Below are 23,249 nucleotides of genomic sequence, written 5' to 3' on the forward strand. Positions count from 1 at the left end.
CACACCTTCCATCATTTCTATTTATAAATAGAACAACGAAAACCGCTGAATTTCCATTTTTTACAAACAAATCGATAATAGTGGACATTTCAACAAAGTAAACGTTCTTGCATTGACATCTCTCAGCTGGACATTGCTGCAATTTCATTTATTATTTCTCTATCGTACCACGATTGCATGTCATTTGCAATAAGATGCTGAAAGGTAAAATTAAAGTTTCAAGACTTTCAGTCTACGTTATTTATGCTCTACATCACAATTTCCAACCATCAGCCAGTAGGCGGTAAATGATTAATGATTATAGATGAGGCGGGAAAGACTCAAATATACGTAAGCAAATTTCTATATAGCCCGCAAAAAATACCAACTCACTTTTCATTGTTCTATACAACACCGAACGGTACTTCAAAAGATATTTTTAAGCACTAGATAAAAACACCCACAACTTATAAAAAATAAACTGGTACACTTCGAACTGGCGCTACCTCACGTCGACAAAATGTTACAATATTTAAAAAGCTGAAATTTCTTCCGTCCGGAACAAACAAAGAAACCAGGGATATCATTTCATCGGTTAATCTTCAAATACACTTTATGTCAAGTAACCAACACTTAATCGATATTTCCTATAATTTAATTGTAATTAATGATGTTTCCTATACGTTTAACAAGATTTTAGACCAATTATAAATTCATGCAAAGTTCTCATTAATATTGTCTAAAGCGTGTAATCTCGGTCACCGACAAAGGATATCATAACTTTCTTGTTTTAATAATAATTTTCAACGAACTTGGGCATTTAATTAACGTGAAATTATGAATCACTTCAAGTTATATCGCTCACATTCTTTTTTTTACAGTAACTTATTTTAACCTTCACGAAATTCAGATTATTCTATTCAGTCCAGGCAAACATTCAGAAAACTAAATGATGTATTAAAGACAGACCAATCATCCTAACCCGAAAATAATGTGAGATCCAAAATAAAATCTTCTACTTAGAAATTTCTTGAAAAGCGGATCGTCACTACCTACAACATATTTGATTCTCGTCTTTATTTGGGTAAATATGTAATCGATGTTTGAATTAAATCGTGAATTTAAAATATGATCGATTACCAGGAAGTCTACTACGGTTCATTCGTGAGAGTTGAATTAACGACAAACCTATCTGAATACGTTATCTCACAATTCAAGAATCTGCTGACCAATTCTCAAAACAAACATTTACTGCCAAATTTTATTGACAATAAAAGTCGGAACGGCGCTTACATGGCAATGGTGTGAATACCTCCTGCACTCGCCTAAAACTATATTTCGAGCAATAAATTTATGAGCCATTTTTCCACATTTTATTTCATAAAAAATATCACAATTACCGAATAATACGCCAGCTCTTGCTAATATTATTTATTTAAGCTCAATAATAAGTTTAGATATATGTCACAAATTTAAAAATAGCACTTTTGTTGTTACCATAATGGCCGCGTAACTACATAAAAATGAATAAAATTGTACACGTCAAATTGAATGTAGGTACTATTGCTGTGGAATGCATTAGTAAGTTGTATTGATAAATTATTCATTTAGGTATCCACTTCCTTTATGCATATGGTTCGATAATAATTCTTATAGACTATTGCTGTAATTTTTTACAGGTGCTATTGACAAAGTAGATTTATTCAATAAATAAATAAGCAGTATCTTTTACGAATTTACAGCGTGTTTTCGAATCAAGCTCGACAATCCCCAAAGACGATTAAACGAAAATGAAATCTGTTCTTAATTAACTCTCGCCAATTTTTTTAGGTAAATCGTCAAAGTAATATGGGGAGTAATTGCATTAACCTCAATTATAAATCTTACCAAACTGGGATTAAAAGATTTCCCACCAAGTTACACCCCATCTAATATTTATGGCATAAATTTTTTATTAGTGGTGGTAGTTTGTTTGGAAGTAATTATTTCTCTTCACCTTACACCTTAGATTTAGCTATGTTACCCTAGATCTCTCCAGAGAATGGGGATATTGATTTGAGCTGACACGGTCATTACTTTAAAATGTGTGGAGACAATTTTGTGATTTACGATATGTGGATCGTGCTATAAATATTTTGTGAGATTATAAAAAATAACAGTGACAACCCTTAAGTGAAAAACAGGACCAAAAGTACGATAAAACATTTTATTTTAAATCAAATCGACTACCGATCGGTCTGTTTATGTTAGCCAATTTGTTTGTATTTTACATTTAGAAGTTCAATTATTACCATATGAACCAATCGAAATTGAGGCAGGGAAGTTGAGTTCCCTTAATCTCCTTTGGTTAGGCCTTTCTGCATCAGTCTAATTGTCTGTTAAGACTTGTACAGAATCAATCTTCTTTAGAGTAAAATACTATATTGTTCTCCCAAGTTTCCTACAATAATTATTTCAAATGAGTTATTTCCAGTGCCGCGTATTCAATTTACAAATTTACGCACTTAACACTGCAAAATTGAATTGACATAGAAAGTTCCATGAATGTTTTTCTCTCTCTCTGAATCCATGAATAAATATACCGCTACTTTGTTGAGGAAACTGCTTTACACTACCAACTTTTTACTTCGCATTGTTTCACGAATGCACGTAATACGCTTATTTGTTTTATACTTATAGTGTTTTAATAAAATGAAACCTGGAACTGACATATAATTTACAATAACCGTTATTAATTTCAATTATTCTATTCTACGTGGCTCTCCGTTTATCAGAGCAATTATAAAATTCTAAAAGGAAATTTTGCGATCGCTGCTTCAAACAAACACGTTAGTCTGTGTCCGAAAGGTTGAACACCCGGTAGCACTTAATTTCATGACTCAATTAGGGGCCGCTCTATACATAGATACATCTTCAAACATTTGATTGTCCTTTCCGACAAAGAAGCAAGATTTAAAATAAAGTTGGTTGAAAATACTTTTCCGCCATCATTTTTCTGCGCGTAATCAAGATAAAATATGTTTTTAAAAATTGACAAAACTATTGTTAAAACTAAAAAAATTGAACTTTGCTGCAACAAAAAGTGAAATTATAATTTTTTACATGAACTACTGCAATTTTATATACCTACTTTCCATTTATAAACATTTGCTAAGCTGAAAAACATATCCGAGCGAAAATATTTCACAATTTCCCATTGTCAAAATTTTGCATTTGGTGAAAATTCCGACGAGGGAAATAATTATCTTCAGGATAAATATCATCCTAAATCTCTACCTTGTCAACTGTGTGGTATTAAGCAATGCTCGAGTAAGGGTTGATAGGGCTGTATCGTCTGGTTGGAGTGCCAACGTGGTTTCCAGCTTTAAGAATAATCGCCATGGAGATAACAAACAGCAGTTGTAATAATAGGTAGCTTTGTAGTATGTTACGTTTAATAGACTTCTCAAAGTTTCCAGACAAGTTTTCCTTTGTAATAAAAAACCCAAAGGAATATATCAATCATCACACCGATATGTCAACAAAATAGAAGCTCTGTCATTAAATTATAATAACAATTTCCGTCCAAAAAATCCTTTCCTTAATCAACAACAAAAAATCCGACGACAATGGTTCTTTACGCCCCGTCGTAGGATCTGTGCAAGTCATTGATTATTTTTTCAATAAGTGGAAGTGTTCCCGGATTTACTTTTCCACTGAATTCAAACAGTACGCTGCTGGATTCTTTTGGAAATCTTTCTTGGAAATTCCTACAGCAATTTTTGTTTTTTTCTTACTTATAACTGTAATAAATCACTCGAAATTATAAAACGCTTCACTTCTTTTACACCTGCACCCTTACAAAACAATCATCACAAAGCAAACTACACAAGCCCATTATTTTTACGCTTAACTCTACGCTTAACGGTAAGCCTGGATAAAATAAAACTTTTTTTTAATTTCTGATAACAACCGTCCGACTCTCTCGTGACCAATAATTACTTTCTGACGCATATGTGTTTACAATACACATACAAAGATAAAATTTTGATAGAGTAATTTGAGCAACTCTAATAATTTAATATTAAATGAAGGTAATTGTGTTAAATTACCTTAATGTCACCAGTACAACTAACACAGTAACAATCAATATCATATAAAAGTGTTCATATCCCAATGATTTTTGTAAACGTAAAATACTGCGTATTTGTTCATATTATTTTGTGGGCGCAATTTAGAGATGAGATTTTAAAAGTATGTAATACCAAGGTCTAATTTTAAATTTTAATATTTGATTTTTCTGTTTCAGGTAAGATGTCGTAAATCATCATTCCTCGTGCTACTGGTGGTGAATTAAGTGAGGTTTTCTTTATTTTTTTTTTTTTTGATGTTGCCATTATCAGGAAAAGCCCTCCCTGCTGATACGTCACTTCCGTGCACCCAGCAGTTCATAATAAGTTGTTTTAAAGGAAGTTAAGAATTGTAAAGCGAATACAAAATAAAGTAATAATTTTTTACGTGTCAGGTGTAAATTAAATTACGGAAGTTGGTGTAAAATGAGTTTATGTAGATTTTTTTCTAAAAAAAACAACTGGCGGCCGATTTAATAAGTTCAGTAGTTCTTAAAGCGAAAAAGTCTTGCCACAAATCTTGTGACGTTAGTAGGTATAGGATAAACCATTTTCATGGCTGAAAACCAGTCGGCGGTCAGTACTAAATTTATTATGATAATAGCAATGCGAATTGTAATTGGCGTACTAAATTCAATGTAATCTCTATACAAATTAAGTCGGAAACCAATCGCTATTGTTAAGACAAGAATAGGTGGCGTGGATGTCAATTCTGCGCAATAGTCGGTTCGTAATAATGGTCTGTTGCACCGTTGCATCCGTCTCTAATTAGTACATAATTACATTACTAAAATGAAAATAATGGACATCAGTAATAAACAAATGTTCACCACTGAAGCATAAAACTAAAAATGATGGTGATGATACCATACAATATGATCGTTTGACAGTAAGCATTGTCAAATTAATGTATATCACTCGAACATAAATCATAAACAGATAAAACATAATCATAAAGCAGAAAAATGTACAGAAAGGGTAAAAGAGCAGTAATTAATTGTCGGGTCGTCATTTAATTAAATTATTTTAACATGTGCAACTGCAAACGGGTCAAATGACCAAAGCGTTTAATAATTTTATGATTTACATTATTAATTGCAAAAATAAGATAAAAGCAAAAGTGAACATTTAGAAATATGGATTTGATACACTCGATTCTTTACTGGTCCTCCACCTATGCTAATAATTATTTGTAAAAATTAAGGTAATTTCAACAATATCTAAATTCAAATTCTGGTGCAGCAGAATAACAAACTACGTGTAAAATTTGGAATGTCAATCAATTTAACCACAAAATCCTTCAGTCGTTAGCGTTGAGTATCGAGTGCGTTTCCTTGTTAGAATCCAATCAGTGACGACAGCTTCTATAATACATATCACTTTCGAATCGGAATTTAGGTTAATTATCTTCATTTACCCCTAATGCAACTTCTGTGTGTAATACAAGTCTATTAAAAAACCACCACAAGGAAAGTTCGATAATAAACAAACAGCACAGTAATAGCGACATTTCCGTACAAAGACATTTCATCTTTCCTTAAATGTTACGATTTCAAAACTTTCTGACTTCTGGAAAAGATGGCAATTTTCTATAACGAATTGATCTAAATTTGGATATCATTACAACATTTGAATTTTTTTTCAATATGAAACATATTTCCGAGTATAATGTTGTCATATTAGTTGTGCAAATCTTACTTGGTTAGATTATCAAAGGAGAACAGAATTTCACCGTACGATTTTGTTGATAACTGTTCATTTAAGCAAGGAGAAATGGTGAGCATTTAGAAGATTGTGTGCGGAATATGAACACTTGAGCTCTATATAAATAATTTTAGCGTGACCATGTCGATGAGTAGCACACGCGAAAACCTGGATTCAAAAAATATACACTATCTGTAAGTGAAATACAAAATATAAATTGGATTCAGACATGCCTCCACATCTCTGACTGTTTTTCAATCTCTTCCTTTCAAACTACTGAAACTGACTGCTGCATCAATGCATGTCCACCTTTCGATTCAGGGAGAAATTACATCAAAAAGAGCAAGAAAAACGAACTGTGACATAAGTGCGGTTCAATACCGTCGAAGCTTAGCGGATCAATTAGATTTCGTAACTACAGCTGCCTGAAAACCTACGTGGTCCATGGTTGCTCGATAAAAATAAAAGTCAAAGATTTAATATTTTTTACGTAAAATAATTATATATTTATAAAATGCTCACAAAAGGAATCATAGAAAATGTGTTTTTGTTGATTAACTTAAACAAAACGCGCAGGCTAAGAAATTGTTCTAGTAATGATGATAAAATAGGACATCTAGATGTCGAAAGAAATAAATGTGCATTCACGATCAATATTCGAATGCATATGAAAGTGAAATATATATTTGCAACATCTGGCAAAGTGTCTGACAGTTATCACTGACAGTTTAGACGTATGATGTATGTTGAGTAACTTAGCGATAGAAATGCTATATTAGGTAAATGCGATGTTATCTTCCCTCCTGTCGAGTAAAATGAATAATATTTTTAGAATTACAAGTTGATATAATTGATAAGGTAATTTAACGTTATACACAACATTGTGTGTATTTAGATGTTTCATCACTTTGACTTGAGATTCGTAAAATATAAAAGACCATGTGGAAATAATAACGTTGCAGAAATGAAAATTGTAGAGCAGACATTAAACGTAGTGTGAATAACAGGCGGCTTTCTCATTTAACAAAGAGAAAGTGATTAGAAATTTTTGTATAAAATTAACCACTTTAAATCTAGACCTTAAAAAATGGTAAAAAGTTGATTGGATAGAGGGTTAATGAGGTATTCATAATTAGGAAAATATTCACAGTAATTGAATTTTGAACATAATAATTTTCGATGAGCGATAAGCATTCGATATTGGCAAACGTAAAGTTGAAAGGGGTTTAAGCTCGAGTAATTTAATGTAAAACAAAAGAACCTTTGAGAGAAATGTTGTGCTTATCAGCTTAAAAAAGCTGTTCTCCAGAAGTGCAAAGTTGGGCTAAACAAAAACTAGATACATATCGGACATAAAGGCTTTAGAACTTCGTGTTTCCTGAGCAATAAAATCACATCTGAACTTTTCCGCTGCATATCAAATGATTTTGTTTCACATAGAACTAGTTCAGTAATAAATATTACGTCGGATCAGGGATCTCACCCCGGGGCACCACCTTTATGCAATATAATATAGTTTCTGTCAGATCTCAAAGAATAATAAATATTCAATAGCGATTCCGCCGTGAGGAGTATCCCTACACTCAAAATATCTAATGCACAAAGAAATATTTAATTATATTAATATCCTGTCCTTTCCGGATTAACGTTTATTACGAGGATCCATCATCCCTGACGTATGTAAAAATTTAACGCAGCAGAGAACGTACGTCTCGTGTGCTTTTATATTCTGAAATAAATTCTTCGCACAATCAGGATCGAAGCACCATTCAATATCTCTCAAAACGTCATAAATCGTCTTTGCACATACAACGATTTGAAACCTAAAGCTCTAAAAATCGACAACAATGTAAGTGCTTCGAGAAATCGTTTGTGTAAGTGCACTTAAGAAATAGACCCTTTAAACTAAATTCACTGGAAAGTATGCGTGATGTGTTACCACCTCTAATTGGAGTGAATAACGGTAGTGGTAATGTCAAAATTTATCCAACGCGATGTAACATATTGGTCGACGTATAGCTTCAAGCTTAATTAAGGCATACAAACCACAGATTTGCGTGATCTTAAATGTGTTGTTTTAATTACAGCTAATTTAACATTTGTTTAACAAATCTGCGATATAACTATGTACATATATTTAAAAACGTGTCGTAACACTATTAAAACACCTAACACGTTTTTTTATTCATTCTCCCCTAAATAATGAACTTGCATATAAACTGAGCGGTGTACTACATTATTACAAGGAACACATCTTTGTTATGATTTAAATAACTTAATTAAACAAGATTATTTGCAATACACAACTGATGGTCAAAATAAACTTCAGGTCTATGTTAAAAAAAAAAAAATGGCTACTGCATCTGAACAAGAAAGAAAAACAATCCTATAGCTACAGGTTGACAATTTAGAGCAAAAATGAATGAAATGAATTGTTTGGAAGATTCGGTTAAAGGAAACCAAAATTATCAAGGTTTCAAAGTTACGAGTATATCATATGTATGGTCAATGTAAGGTCAATGTGAAATACAAAAGCTTTTTAAACGTATAGCTTAACTTGAACAACCCAAACGTAACTGTCATTATTACGATAGTTTTGTCATGAAGAAAGATCAAAAATGGGTTTGCTTTGGGAACGGTTCCTACAAAAATGCAAAGTTAGGTTATGAGAATCTGTGTTTATACAGTGTGGAAACTTTAACTGGAATAAAATTCACAAGATTGGCAATTTTTGTAAAAAATCCCGAAACAAGTCAATTTTTGTTTTTCCTTGCCCATATTTTGGCGTATATGGTTTTTGTGTATCTGGTCCCGGAAGTGCGCAACCACCCCTAACTTTTTTTTTGCAAATGTAAGGGTATGCCAAGTGATACCTCGTTTGAAAGGCCACTTCGCAAGGAATACAACTCACTATTTGTTTCCTGAATATTTCCAAAGCCTATGTGCTAAAAAGTCAAAACCAATTTTATACGTTACACACGTTGGAAGTGTACATTTCGTATCTTATATACTTCGTCCAGCGAGATATTGGAAGATTTTAAATTGTAGACTTGTAACCCAACACTACAAAATGCACTAGAATACATTAATTAGAGCATAATTTCAGGGCAAAAACTGCGCTAGGTACTACTTTCTCTACGTAGAATTTAGTGACTTTTATGTCAACCAATCTCTCGCTAGACAAACTATAGTAACATTTTTCAAAAGTCTTAATTGCCTTTTGCCTAAGCAAGATTGAGGCAAAATACCGGAACTTGGGTCATGTAAGAGTTGTGCCCAAACAGTGAGAACCCACTATTGGAAAGGATACTAGGCTAAACCTGTTATTAAACTATTCAAGAAAATCCGATGACTCCAGTCCGGCAACTGGCCCGTGACTACGATATCAACTACTGTCCTGAAAATGCTTAGATCTGCAAAGCTGCATCCTTACAAGATGCAGATGGTCCAAGAATTAGCTGAGGATGACTCAGACTGCCGAATCCAATTTTGCGAGCAAATGGTGAACCTGATGAATTGGGCCGTTATTGTTATTGGACTGACGATAAACCTCATTGGATGCCAGAAACTCTTAGGTCTCAGTTTCCACAAAAACTCAATGTAGAGACTGGGATAATTGGTGATAGAATATTGAAGCCAGTATTCTTTGATGGTAATCGTGATGGAGCAACATATCTTATGTTGCTTCAAGAAGATCTCATGCCAGCGTTAGCAGCCTTATTTTCAAATCTGTTAGATCCTAATTTACCTGTTGAAAGAATATGGTATCAACAGGACGGAGCTCCTCCACTCCATTATGTTGTGATCGTTTGTAGATATTTAGACGAAGTTTTTCCCAATCGATGGATTGGAAGAAGAGGTCATATTGAATGGCCGGCAAGAGCTCCGGATTTTACTCCTCTCGACTTTTTTTTGGGCATATTTCAAGATTAAGGTCTATGTAACAAAACCGAACAATATTGAGGACCTTAAGCAATGTATTAGGCATGAAATTAGGCAAATCACACCACAAACGTTACAAAATGTAAGGAATGCATGTTACTATCGATTTGCAATTTGCCAAGAAAGAAACGGTACCCATTTTGAATATTTGTTGCATTAAATAGTACCTATTCAATTTATAAAATTGGTTTTTATTTTTTTAGCACGTAGGCTTTGAAAATATTCAGGAAGCAAATAGTGTGTTGTATTCCTTGCGAAGTGCTTTCAAACGAGGTGTCACTTGTCATACCCTTACATTTGAAAAAAAAAAGTTAGGGGTGGTTGCACACTTCCGGGACCAGAAATGCAAAAACCATATACGCCAAAATGTGGGCAAGGAAAAACAAACGTTAACCTGTTTCGGGATTTTTTACAAAAATCGCCTATGTCCGATTTATGAATTTTATTCCAATTAAAGTTTCCACACTGTATGTAAAGTGTAAAGCTCGCCGCACGTTTTCCATACTTTTGTTTTTCAAAGCCGCTCTTGATTATACATTTTTTTAAACATGCGGTAGTTATTTTCACAACATTTACAGTTATTTTGTTGACACTTTTAGCTAAGATTTAACTAGCATACATGAAAAATTGTTTTTATTCCTAAATTAGTCCTTGTTAATACTGAACCCTGTACGTTTTGTAAAAATTAAAGGATTGACTTACCTATTTCGATTTCTTTTTTTTTATTAAATTGTCCTGTCTTCCAAAGTTCAGGTTTTATTTTATTTTTTAAAATTTAATTTCATAAAATCTTTCTTATCTACCCCAAAGCCAACCGGAACAACTCCAAAATAACGCGTGAAATATTTTAGTAATATAAATAATTCGTTCATGATTGTCGTCGATAGGCTTCATAACAACACTTTTAACAACTGACAAAATTAATCTCCTAGAAAATCCATTGAAAATCATAATTCCTGAATAAAGTTAATTAATATGTCATGTAGAATCTTAAGGCACACGTCGAACACCATTATTCTTTTGGAGTGGGTGATTAGTCTTCGGATTCCAATCGAATGTCCTTCAGCACTGACAGATGAGTGATGGTCTGCTAATTGGTCTACAAATTGAACGCTTGCGAAATACATATGTTATTACTTGATATTTGAAATGAGATTATACGTACGGTGAATAGTTTAACCAAACTTCTCAATGAATACTGACACACTTTACTACATATTCTTATTCTATGTGGATAAATAAAGTACCATTACCGATTTATGGACGCTTTTTTTCGTAAAAATTTAATTTTACACTTTTTAAAATTCCAACAGACTTGCTACTTTACTATAAATTTTCTTTTGAATTGTTGACACGAAATGTTTGCTTTTACACTTACAAACACATAAATATTTTACAGTTTCTGTGAGCAACGGATTTGCGGGTTAATATTTAACATTCGATGATATTAAATATTCCTGACAGTCATGTAATTTTTTTAGTTAATAAAATATTAAACGACATAAACTGGAAAATAAATTTATAGATTTAAGGTAAAACCGCAACAGAAGTATGTCTTAAATATTGATGACTGTAAAGATGCGCCTTCAGACTAAAATACCTCTTAGTTAGGGTATTATGGTGATGTGGCTAAATAGCAAACATCAAAATCCGTTTTACACAAGAGCCTTGTTGCTTGGATATTTTACTCGATAAAAGAGAATACATTATTACATAATATGTCTGGCACTATTTGTAATATTTATTGCAACCAGGATTACATTACAAATTTACATTATGAATTGGCTCCTTATAGGTGAAGTGAAATAAACCAAGTACAATATTAAAAAGGAAAACGATTTCTTTAAATCTGTGAAGACACTGTTTGGATCGCTTTTATTCTTATACAAATATAAATACAGTAGGACCTCGATTATCTGTGCCGGTTGGGACCGAAGCGTTGCCGGATAATTGAAAAACACGGATAATCGAATATCTTTAAAAATGCATATTTTATGCAATTGTATGTACACTTCTATTCAATAAAAAGTGGTACAAATACTGCACTCAATTTTAGCACTATTTTGGTAATATGTAAGTTCTTTTAACATTAAAACGTTACATAACGCTAACAGAAAACGTTACCGTCAAGTTACCAGTATCGCTTAATTTTTACAGTATTTTTTTTTATGATTTTTTTTTTTTAAATTAAAATTTAATTATCTCTACCACTTAATTGAATAGAAGTGTAAATATATCATTACATACGTATGTATTGTGTATGTATGAAACAAAATATAGGAACCCGGGGCAGAACGGGGTACTTAACACTTGGCATTTTATATGACTATTTTTGGGAATTAAAACACGCTTTTGACATAAACAAATTCTTTGGTATTTATTCTTTACATTTAACCATAGAAATAAAGAAAATATTAGAATATTTAAAAAATTAAGCTTGTTTTTAAAAAAATTGCACATTGCCCCATCTCGCCCCGTCCCTGGGGCGGAATGGGGTAGGTATTTTACAGTTCATTTATTTTGGCAAATTTCACATATAAGGACTACTTCGTCGTCTTCGCTATCAACATCAGCACAGGAGTTGTGGGCCCACTTCTTACACGTCACGCAGCTTATCCAACCTTCAATGGACTTAGAATAAAATTCCCCACAATACAAACACTCAGCATCATCTCCACTTTCATCACTAGAATCATCATGTTGTTTCTTCCATTTCTTAACTCTTTTGTTCTTATCTATTTGTTCTTTGTTTTCTTCGTTCATACGTTTATGGATACTTTTCTTTGCTCGGCTATTTATTTTTACCACTCCGTTCCGCCCCTGCCCCGTTCTGCCTCCGTGTCAATTTTTACGTTATCAAACAACAGATGGTGTGAGAGTGACTAAATTAACCGTATTACTAACTTAAAATACTCGTTAATAATCCCTTTATTCAAACACACTCTAGTTTATAAGCTATCAATAGCTGTAAGATACTTACCTTTAATGGAAAATCACCAAATCTTGTAACGAAACCAAGCAAACGTAAAGAAAGTTGTACACCGAACAAAAAGTAGTTGTGTCTACAGCCGCTTGGGTCAGTACCATAGAAAAGTAAATAAAGGTACTTCCCCGTTGCGCCCCGGTACACCGTCCCACCCCGGGTTTCACTATATAGTTTTTTATCTTCCATGAAAAGAAATTCATAGACTTTATTTTGCACCAAAATAATCTGTGACTTTCTTCTGCTTCTTTCGGTTGAAAAGGTTTTGCTTAATTTCGGTTTTTATTCTTCTTGTATGTAATATATCAGTTAATTTGGCATCTTTTTCCATCGTGCACGGATAATCGAAGCACGGATAATCGAATGACGGCTTCGACACGGATAAAACGCACACGGATAATCGAGGTTCTACTGTAATTCTGTTTGCTACATTCACCCCCATTGATTTAATTAAAAATTGTTTTTAACCTCCAAGATTTTAATATTTATGTCGTTTTAGCTTCGACTGCTGATTCCTATTACATATTAAAACTTTTTAATGTTCATATATGTTTATAAAATGGTAATGAATATTTATTTTACACGCATGAATCGATTAATATAGAAAATCAGATTTGTATTACAATAACTACACATTTGCATAATGTCCGTATTTAAAATAAATATTATGAAATTACGACAGAATGAATGATTTATGAAAATTAAATTAAATGGTATTAACACGATCTAAAATAGGTAAACAAATTTTATACAATATAAAGATGCAACTAAGTATAATCACGCTTTAACGAATTAGATTATTAGATTTTTAAATGTAATAATAATCGAGTGACCGTCCTCACATTGCAACACAACATCCATTTAATGATTTATTCTATAATTGTTTAAATTTGTGTGATTCGCATTTCCGAATAACACAATTATATTCAATTCAGTTGAATCAAGGTGAATTTGCTTGGAAAATAAGTTGGGTGTTTTTTGACATTTTTAAATGAATGAGGTTTTCTTAGAAAGGATTATTCCCACAAGTCGCGTTTTCAATGGAGTTTATAGCCCTCAAGGAACCTAATTAAACTTCATACATTCAATAAACCAGAGCTGACAAGAGCTTCCAGGAAGGTCATTAAGAAAATGAAAAACTCTACTAATATATTTAAAACTCGACTATACAAATGTAAGAGTTGAAAGTAAAGCGTAGAATCATAATTTGTCAAATCTACAAGCGAAGCATGTGACTGTTTAAAATTTGTTAGATAATCTTTTAGATTTTTTAGTGATTTACTTTTTTCAAGTTAAATCTCTGTGGATTAGTTATAATGTAACTACAAAAACTACATAATTAATGCTTTAGAAAACAGACTTCTCACACCAGCAGCAGTTTCAGTACTGCTAAAATAAGAAGGGTTCTATGATTAAAACAATAAATAACGAAAGTGTTAGAAAATAAAATTTATTTTGTGAGAATGTTTCAGTTTACTGGACACTAGCGTGATTACGTAAAACGATAAAAGTTAGCGTACTTTGACAGTTCCCCAGTTGAAATTTAAATTTAATTAAAACGTGAAAAACTTAGACGCGAATATAAAAGTCCTCGTCGTTGTAGTTTTTTAGGTGAACCAAAATTTAATAAATCTGCCTCGTTCCCTCTAATATTCTGGGGCGTAAAATATAGATCAGATAAATATTTGTTTAAAAATATGTTTATTGCGTAACGCCATCACGGCCTCTCTGCAAAATGCACTGAAACTTTTCTGAAAATGTAGATATAACAGGATTTGGTTCGGCTCCGTAATTAATCGTACTGATCAGTGGAATTTGTCAGATTGATGCGAGTTTAGTGCATATTTTTCAATTGAAGTCAAGACTTAAATTAATAAATGAGTTAATCAATTACATACAAAATGTGGAAGAGGTTTATTCGGATTTATTGAAAAACAGGATAAAGTGAGAAGCTTGATTGATTGTTTTATAATGTAAATGAATTAAAATCAAAACGAGTGTAATAAATCTCGCTTTATAATAATTTTTAAAGGGCGGACAATTACTGTAAATGCAAATTTTCTCTGGTAATATTCCATGCACTTGTAGGGAAGGTATAATAACGGCTTTACCGTAAAAAATGCGATTAGCTAGGGAAAAATATAATTATTTTTCACCTTCTTTTATCGGGGCGAACACGCGAACTAGCCTCGCCGCGTCTGTAATCTATACAGATAAGTAATTCAATAATTAAGGGTAGAAAGTTTGTGAAAAATTATAACAGGGACGGATTTACCTTCTGAAATTGTTCGCGGCCTTGCAGCAAATTGCCAGGTTCATTTCTTGTAATAACATCAGTGACGCGTCTGGAAGTTAATTAAAAAAAGTAACTTATGATGCCATTTTTAAACACCGAGCCAGTGTTAATTTCATTTTCCTAATATTCCAACAGAAATTAAGAAAGCGTACAAAACACTTCACAAAAACCCACTTATCATTGCACTCACCTATCCGTCAAAGTCTTGAGCAAAATCACAATGAAATATTAAAATACACGGAGCGAGAAAGCCAATTTATTCAAAAGATGTGTTACAGCGGAACAACGCAGAAGTGTCACACTTAAATTATAAATGGTAAAAGAAAATTAATAATATCAAGCATTAAAACTTCATAAGAAATCAATCTTAAAAGCCGACTTTTCTGTTGCCGTTTTAGACAAACATCAGCAAATGGTACTACCTTATTTATTTAATTTATCTTCTCCCATTCTCGTTTGTACAATCAAAATTCACCAGCACGACGCAATTGCCTTTAAGCAAAATGATTTATTGCCTCCAAAACTTAAATATAACACATTTCCCCTGCCACAGGTAAAACAAATAATTACCGAAACAAGACGTAAAACAATATTTAATCTTCGTTGCTTACCCTCTTTCATAAATAACGTTAATTGATAATTACTGCGTAGTGATTGGTTTTGTTGATGGGCTATTACACTTGGTTATGTCGACAACGCCAATGACAAAGAACTTCGTTTTGAATTGCTAATTTCTATCAAAAAAACATATGCACAACGTAGCTGCGTATGATGTAAGTCAAGGAAATACACCTCATGTTTTATTAAGATCACAACTAATATTGTTCTACTGTACATAAGGTTTAACAAGATTGTTAGTGTGATTTGTTACATATGACATGTACGAATATACACCACTCATAAATACCTCACAAAAATTATTAACCACCGAAAGAATCGATTATGTGTCAGGCAAACCAACAGTACATACTTTGAAATGAAATTGTCATACCTTCGTGCTAATTTACTTCACACCATTAACATGAAAGCAAGTACAGAGGCGTACTTTGTGGAAAAACTGACTACATATTTCTAAAAACGACCATAACATATGATAGTATGTATCTTGATAATTTCACTCGCAAAACATTGACCGCTTAGACAATAAAATTTCAAAACTTATTTTACCGTTTACATACTTTGTTCTACGTACACCATTTAATTTAATACAGACAGTTTAGTTCAATTTACTTTGAAAAATATAATTAGTATACAAAAAAAAAATGTGTATCACTTTATTTCAACGAATCCTACAAGATAATAAAAACAAATAACAAATTCAAATAACATATTGGTATCATTAAACATCAATATTCAAGCTCTAGACCTGACTGGCTACACGTATTTGCAAGACAAACATATCGGAGCATTATTAAACATGAACCATGTTACCGCACGATAAATGATTTACACCACGAAAACTGCAACATAATGAAAGCTGTCATCACTACATTTCATTATATAACTAAATCTTTTTATCCATTTAACCATAAAAATCACTCAATAAGTTTATTTTGAACTGTGTCAATAATTTATCGATACACTTCAACCAAATTAATTAAAACCAATACAGATAAAAATAATTGTAATGACTAATTTTGGCTTTGAAAACTTTTCATTTGATAGTACCGTGAGATCATGTACATTTATAATTAAAATAAGCTGACTTTTATATTACATTGGCAAAATCGTCGACATCTTGATTTGGTTTGTCAAAGTGAGGCTTCAAAATTCAATACAAAATACTCGCAGTTGCGAGTTAACGGTTGTATCGAACACTCGGCTTGGGTACAACTGTTAACTCGCCGTTTCATATTTTGTATTGAATTTTGAAGCGTCACTTTGACAATTCAAATCAAGGTGACCACGGTATTGCCAATATAATTTTGAAGTCATAGCCTGCTTTAATTATAAATTTAAATGATCTCACGATATATTATGATACGAGTCTTATAAGAAGCATTTTGTAGCACGCACGGGTTGAGGGCACGACGAGCTTGCGAGGAGTGCCATAAAGCAGCAAGTGCCACAAAATGCCTTATAAACGAGATATCATACACTATTTTTTCTACTTTGCACCTTTTAAATCATTTTGAAGCGAAAATTAACCATTTTTCAAATTTGGGGAATTTTGTTGTGGTTGGAAACAAATGTCATTGTTTGGAAGATTCAAATGGCGCCATTCGACGACACAAATAAAAGCACTATAGTTCGCAGTGAAGCAATTTTCACCAAAATGTTGTGGACAGTAATTTACCAGGGATTGGTCTAACTGGCCAAGGCACGTTTGATGTTTGCAACAAATATGGAAAAAATGTTTCCGACAAAAAAATCAATTATTTTTATTATTAACGGTAATACAATGTAAAAGATACATATATTCGTACATCATTTAGAAGGTAAGCAAAGCATTAAAACAGTCTTGAATAATTTTTTAAACAAAAACGGAATTCAATGATCTTAAATAATTGCGTGTGCCATTTTGCATGTACATGGGATTCCAACGAAAACAAGTTCCTTCTTTTGCCTCGTATTGTTTAAAAAGGGACGTTAACAAATTTTTGTTTCAAATGCCAATTATACGAGAAACAATACTTGGTAATTATCATAACAGGGAAACTGTGAAACTCAGTACACGACACTTTAATTAAAATTTAATCTAAAAAAAAGTACATACTGAACTAAGTATTTCAAACACATATGTATTCGTTCTTTAAATATAATTATTTAGAATTTTTTATTAAGCTCAGATTTCTTTGTGACGAACAATCAATACAGGAGACTGCATTTCTCTGCGAAAGCAATCAATTTAATTTTGTTTCTTACGAAGATTTATAAGGACCATTTGAATATTTAAAAAATACTCTTTCAGAAACTGAGTTATTATAAAATTATTTTCCAGTCGATAAAGGTTGTTACTTACAATCGGTCAAAATCAAATAAAACAAGAAATCTTGAGTTGTTAAAATGCAATAACAGACTTGAAAACGTGTCAGTCTCCACGCCATCATTTTTTAACTAAATGCTGTTAAAGCGTTATTTCAGTACATTCAAAAATTATACCCTTAGGAACATGTAAAAGTTATACACTATAAAATTTTATTAGTCTCTGGTGTTTTAATGAAAGACACACTTGGAATATAAAACAGTAACATTCGCCGGTTATTTTTCTTTCTTGAAAGGAATAAATCTTTAATAAACATAATAAAAAGAACAAAATAACATGTGTTAACGTTCTTGTAACAGGTCGTTGTTTTTATTGAGATTACATTTTGTGTACATCAATTTTTATGTATCTGAAAATATTTAGTTCCATCGACATTCGATATTTGAAATTTTTCAGGTCAGCAAATGCATTTCAGATCACAGGCAAGGTAAACAAAGTAGCTGAAAGCTAGGTTCAGATGCCTGAAGCTGTATTATTATCAAACCCCGACACCGTATCCAACAACCGATGCAAGAAAAATTCAAGGAAAATAAAACGGTTATTGCAGAGATGAAAAACAGAAACCTGTTTATGGCACACACCTTTTATTTCATTGAAAAAATCACAACAAATGTACAATATCAATCGTCAAGATGTAATAATTTTTGTATTGTATTGTAATTTGTATTAGAAAAATGTGTTGTTGGCTCTTCAATATTTAAGAACTTGTCTGCTTTATACAAGTCAAGACCCTTTCATTTCTTCCATTTACGGTTAACAGTATGAACGTACTGCAAGTCATTTTAATCAATTTTGCTCATTTGCAATATTTTTTAAATATTTTCGCCAAGTCGATAGACGCAATCCCATGTCAAGTAATAAACTCGTTATCGCAGTTTGTAATTGCAACATACAATTATATGTATTCCGAAATTAATTGGACTATTACTTCACCTCGTAACCGAAAGATTATATTTGATAATTCAATTGTTACTCCACTACCTTTTTTTAATCATGTTAAATTCTATATTCTACCACAAAAGCAGCTACCTATACCCATTAGCTGATTAAATTACGTCAAATTACCCAACATACAGTTTGCTAATAACATTAAACTTAAACCGCATGCATCTATCTACCACTTCCCGGGTACACTAATTATTACTTTTAAAAAGTAAACCCAACAACTTGACAAGAGAGTTCACCATTTTTGGAGAGAACACGTGACCACAGTGTTGTTAATTCTCTCTCTGTACACGTGAGTAAGAACTTACAACACGTGTACATACGACAACAATTAACCCACATTAGGACCTAGTAAGAATCATCTATATTATACATAATGTGTTTCCAATGATGTTGATTCGACCGGAACTCAACCCCTATTCGGTCGCCCATTTCGACAATAATTTTGTTTAATTAAACAGATGGGAACCTGTTAATGCTAAATACGCGAAACTTCTCCAATCTAGAATTGAATAATGTCGAAGATCAAGGTACTGGCTTCAGTTAAAAAATGATACACGTTTCTCATTATTTGCAGATTTACGTCTCGACGAAAGCTCAAAAAGGAAAAAACGTGTTTACGCAATTTCCTACACTAGGAAAGCTTTTATTTAAGTTGTTGCAATTTGGAGCTAACAACGTCTGCTAAAATGTATGTAAAATATGGAGAAGTATACACGAGAAAATATAAGCTGTCTTCAGAATTTAAGGAAACGTATTGTGCTACCAAAGCACACTTACTGCTGTATAAAGACATTTTCTGAAAGCATCTAGACTTACATATTTGGGAGCGTTAATCCTGATGGTTGTGTTGTTTTCTTATCAGATATCAACGTGCCATTTTCTTCTATTTGGGCACTAGTTCCGAGAGAAACTGACAAATACCTTCGCATTCTCACAACGTAAACTTTATTTAATACTTTAACAGCTTCTAAATGTTCAGTACAAATTTACTTTACAGATGAGTCAATAATTATGGCCTTTTTATAATTAATTTTCGAATTAAGCCATCAGTTTTTGATAACGACGATATTAAATCCGCCAATCCACTCAGATTTACGTTTTTTCTTTCTACCGAAAATTCCCTCGGTAGCAATAGGTATATCACATTAGAAATGATTGTTAAAATTAATTAACTAACGTACGTACCTATTTCTGTTATGATAATAAAGGCGTGGTTCATCAGTATTAACATTATGTTTTTCAAGAATCCTTTGATGTACTGCTACGGTTATAATGTAATTGTAAAAATGTACATTAAACAAACTAACAAACAGCTTTCAAATCACGATAAAATGTAAGCAGTTACAAAAATAAAAAGAAAAAATGAAAATGTACGTTCAAACAATCAGTTACTACACAATCCATATTGCAGAATAATGTATTTCTTGCGTCGCGTCGTGAAATATTCCTACGTCGACCCACGATTGAAATACAGCACAACCACGTATGGTTTACAATAAAATGTAAAATATTTAATTTGAAGGATAATAAAATATAAAGTGCTCTCCAGGAAGATGTCATACATATAGATTAGCAATGGGCACTGGGATCCACAACGTTTCCTTTAGTAATTTATTGCACCCAAAAATTAAGTACATAGTTCGACAAAGTTTTACCTTAAATTATCCAGTATAATTTTTTTTCGTTATCACGAATGAGTGACATCCCTTTTGTGATCACGCCAGTTAACATAGGGGAGACCGAGATAATATAGTAAGCCCCTTGTCCAGTAAGAGTTGTTTTGTTGTCGCAACGCACATCGTGTGCTGAAATATGATATAGGAAGAAGTGTTCAAAGTTAAAATTTAATCTTTTGAAAAATGAAAATATTTGAATTGAAATTTTGCCCAAGTACCGAAACATATGTATTTCGAACACGATCAAGGGTTCTTCTGTTTGTTCATAAATAATATAACAAAAATTCAAAAATAATTTTTTAATAATGATCATTTTTCGGTTGTTTAATAACGGATGTTTTGAAGTATCTACATATTACTCATACATCAATATCAATAGATTACATTTCCAACAAGCCGATGTTTAAATGCCTACTAATTTAGAAAAAAACAAAATTACGGGAGCTTTATAAAAAATTATTAAACAAAAAAACCTTTTTAATGATGATTACTTTTTACTAGGATCAGAAAATGTTACATGAAAATGTGTACCTGACAAAAGATCAATATTTATGTATAAATTTCAGAAGGAAAAGCTTATATCGACGAACAAGTTTTCAGACAGCACTACAATGTGTCTCCTATATGTAATAACAGTTACAAAACTTATTGGCTTTTAGATATTTTTTTCCAGTTTACATTAATACATTCAAAACTTGTGAGCAAGCAGTCGGTATAACACAGCACACAATACATTACTCATATGTCAAAAATAATGTTGGCGTTTCCAGCTTAATTTAATTGAATTTAATAAGTGAAAAATTTGTATAATGTTGCCTGAAAAAGTGCGTGCAGTAAAGCATAAGTGTATGTAGATTTTAATCGCTTTAATATTCAAATAAACATTCCATTCTCGGTGGTTTCTACTAATTGCTCGGTCAAATTAAAACAAATAACTTGAGAGAAATTTCACCAACTAACGCCATCTTTTCGCGATTTGCTAAGCCAAGATTAATGAACGACACATAAATAAGTGCTATCTCGGTAATCATTAAGAAAAATTATAACAATTTATTGTGATAAAAAATAATCATGAAACCCCACGGTGACGCATAAAATACCAATTAAACAACACGAAATATTCTTAACGAGCGCTTAAGAAAAAAATGTAATCTCTATAAAAAAAAGAGGACGTTCAGCAGTCTCATTTTTCCAATTTTAGCAAATGTAAACGTTCAAAAACTCAAAATAATTGCCTAATTTATTATTATTGTCAACCTCGTGTAATATATTCAGCACATATTATTTTATTTGTCCATATTCTAATATGTATTTTTTTATTCCTCTGCTTTCAATAGTCAATTTTCACGCTATTACGTGACTGCAACGACGATGCAATTCGTTTCGCGTGTCTTTAGTTGATTATCATCTATAAAACTTTAAATAAAATTACCGTTAATTGGCAGTGTATAGCAATGCTCTGGTAATTTTGAAGAACGTTCTACGAACTTTTATTGAATGGACAGCTGACTATCCACTAAATCGAAGAGTTATTCTGGAATTATATTTTACGCGTGTTCAACATATTTATAACAAATAAAAATCAATTCTAATCAATTTAACAACCGTTTCAATTCAAGTCCACCTAAATAATTTTGAAGCATCTATGGTTAGTTTTGTAGTGCTTTTGTGATTAAACTCTGACACTTAAAACGTGTTCGAAGCAAACAAAACTAATAATTATTGCGCTTTGACATAATTCACATTAAATAATTACAAATTAACGTTCACCACTTGCAGTGCCACCATTACCTTTGACTGCTTTTTCCGAATTTATGTAATGTGAGATTAATTTTCTGAAATATCAAAGCTACCTGTTTTGCGAGCGAAGTCTGATTGATTTAATTTGATTAAAAGTACTGAGCGGCGTTATAACTCTCGAATAAGTTGGAAAATGGATATAATTCTGTTTCTGGTTAATCATTTGACGGACAATTTATTAAAGTGCAGTACCTTATTACGTAGAAGAAATTCTAAAATAGCTATCGACAGTTGGTGAAGAGGTTGGCAGAGCTAAGTTAACAGTGTATGAGGATGAATAAAATGGAACAGATGACCTGATTTTAAAAATTCGATAGTTAAGTTCATCAGGAGCTGGCTAAAGTAACGGTAAAAATAATCTTATGAAGATGAGTTTGAAGCCGGTGGCGACGAGACCGTCTCCTTCATGCATACGCAATTGTCTTAACCTCTTTCCCTTGTATTAAGCTATTACGCAATATCCCCATCTAGCGGGCCATTATATTAGCATATTCGGGGCCATATACTAGCAAAGTGTGGCTAAACCGGCGCAAGGAGGACCGCGCTGTGAAGCTGGCTACTCCTTAATTAAGGATTTGGCGCATTCATATTATACAAACTGCAACTTCTTAATAGCTTCTTGATTGCGACTATACCAATTCCGTCCCTCACAATTTTACATTATAATCAGAATTCATCATTTCAAGTGCTCTTATTACTTATTAGCGGTATCATCCCGAAGCCTGGGACAAAGACACATTCCTTGCGCATTATTGGACCCACACTCCTCTTGTTCCACTTAAATCCTTACTAAATTAATTAAATATCTCTAAGGAGCTCTCAAAAT

The 23,249-nt window shown here is 32.3% G+C and overlaps 1 protein-coding gene and 1 long non-coding RNA gene across 4 annotated transcripts in view; one reads left to right on the plus strand and one right to left on the minus strand.

The window, feature by feature from the left end:
* Positions 1–23,249, plus strand: part of Ptp99A (Protein tyrosine phosphatase 99A) — a 146,235-nt gene that overhangs the window by 81,024 nt on the left and 41,962 nt on the right. The window lies entirely within an intron of this gene.
* On the minus strand, positions 15,250–15,920 carry LOC138140306 (uncharacterized). Its single transcript, XR_011162475.1, has 2 exons — positions 15,625–15,920; positions 15,250–15,557 (listed from the first exon to the last, which is right to left on the minus strand). It is a non-coding gene; the product is annotated as an uncharacterized lncRNA (long non-coding RNA).

The sequence above is a fragment of the Tenebrio molitor genome, chromosome X, assembly GCF_963966145.1.
Source record: "Tenebrio molitor chromosome X, icTenMoli1.1, whole genome shotgun sequence".
NCBI classification, from domain to species: Eukaryota; Metazoa; Arthropoda; class Insecta; order Coleoptera; family Tenebrionidae; genus Tenebrio; species Tenebrio molitor.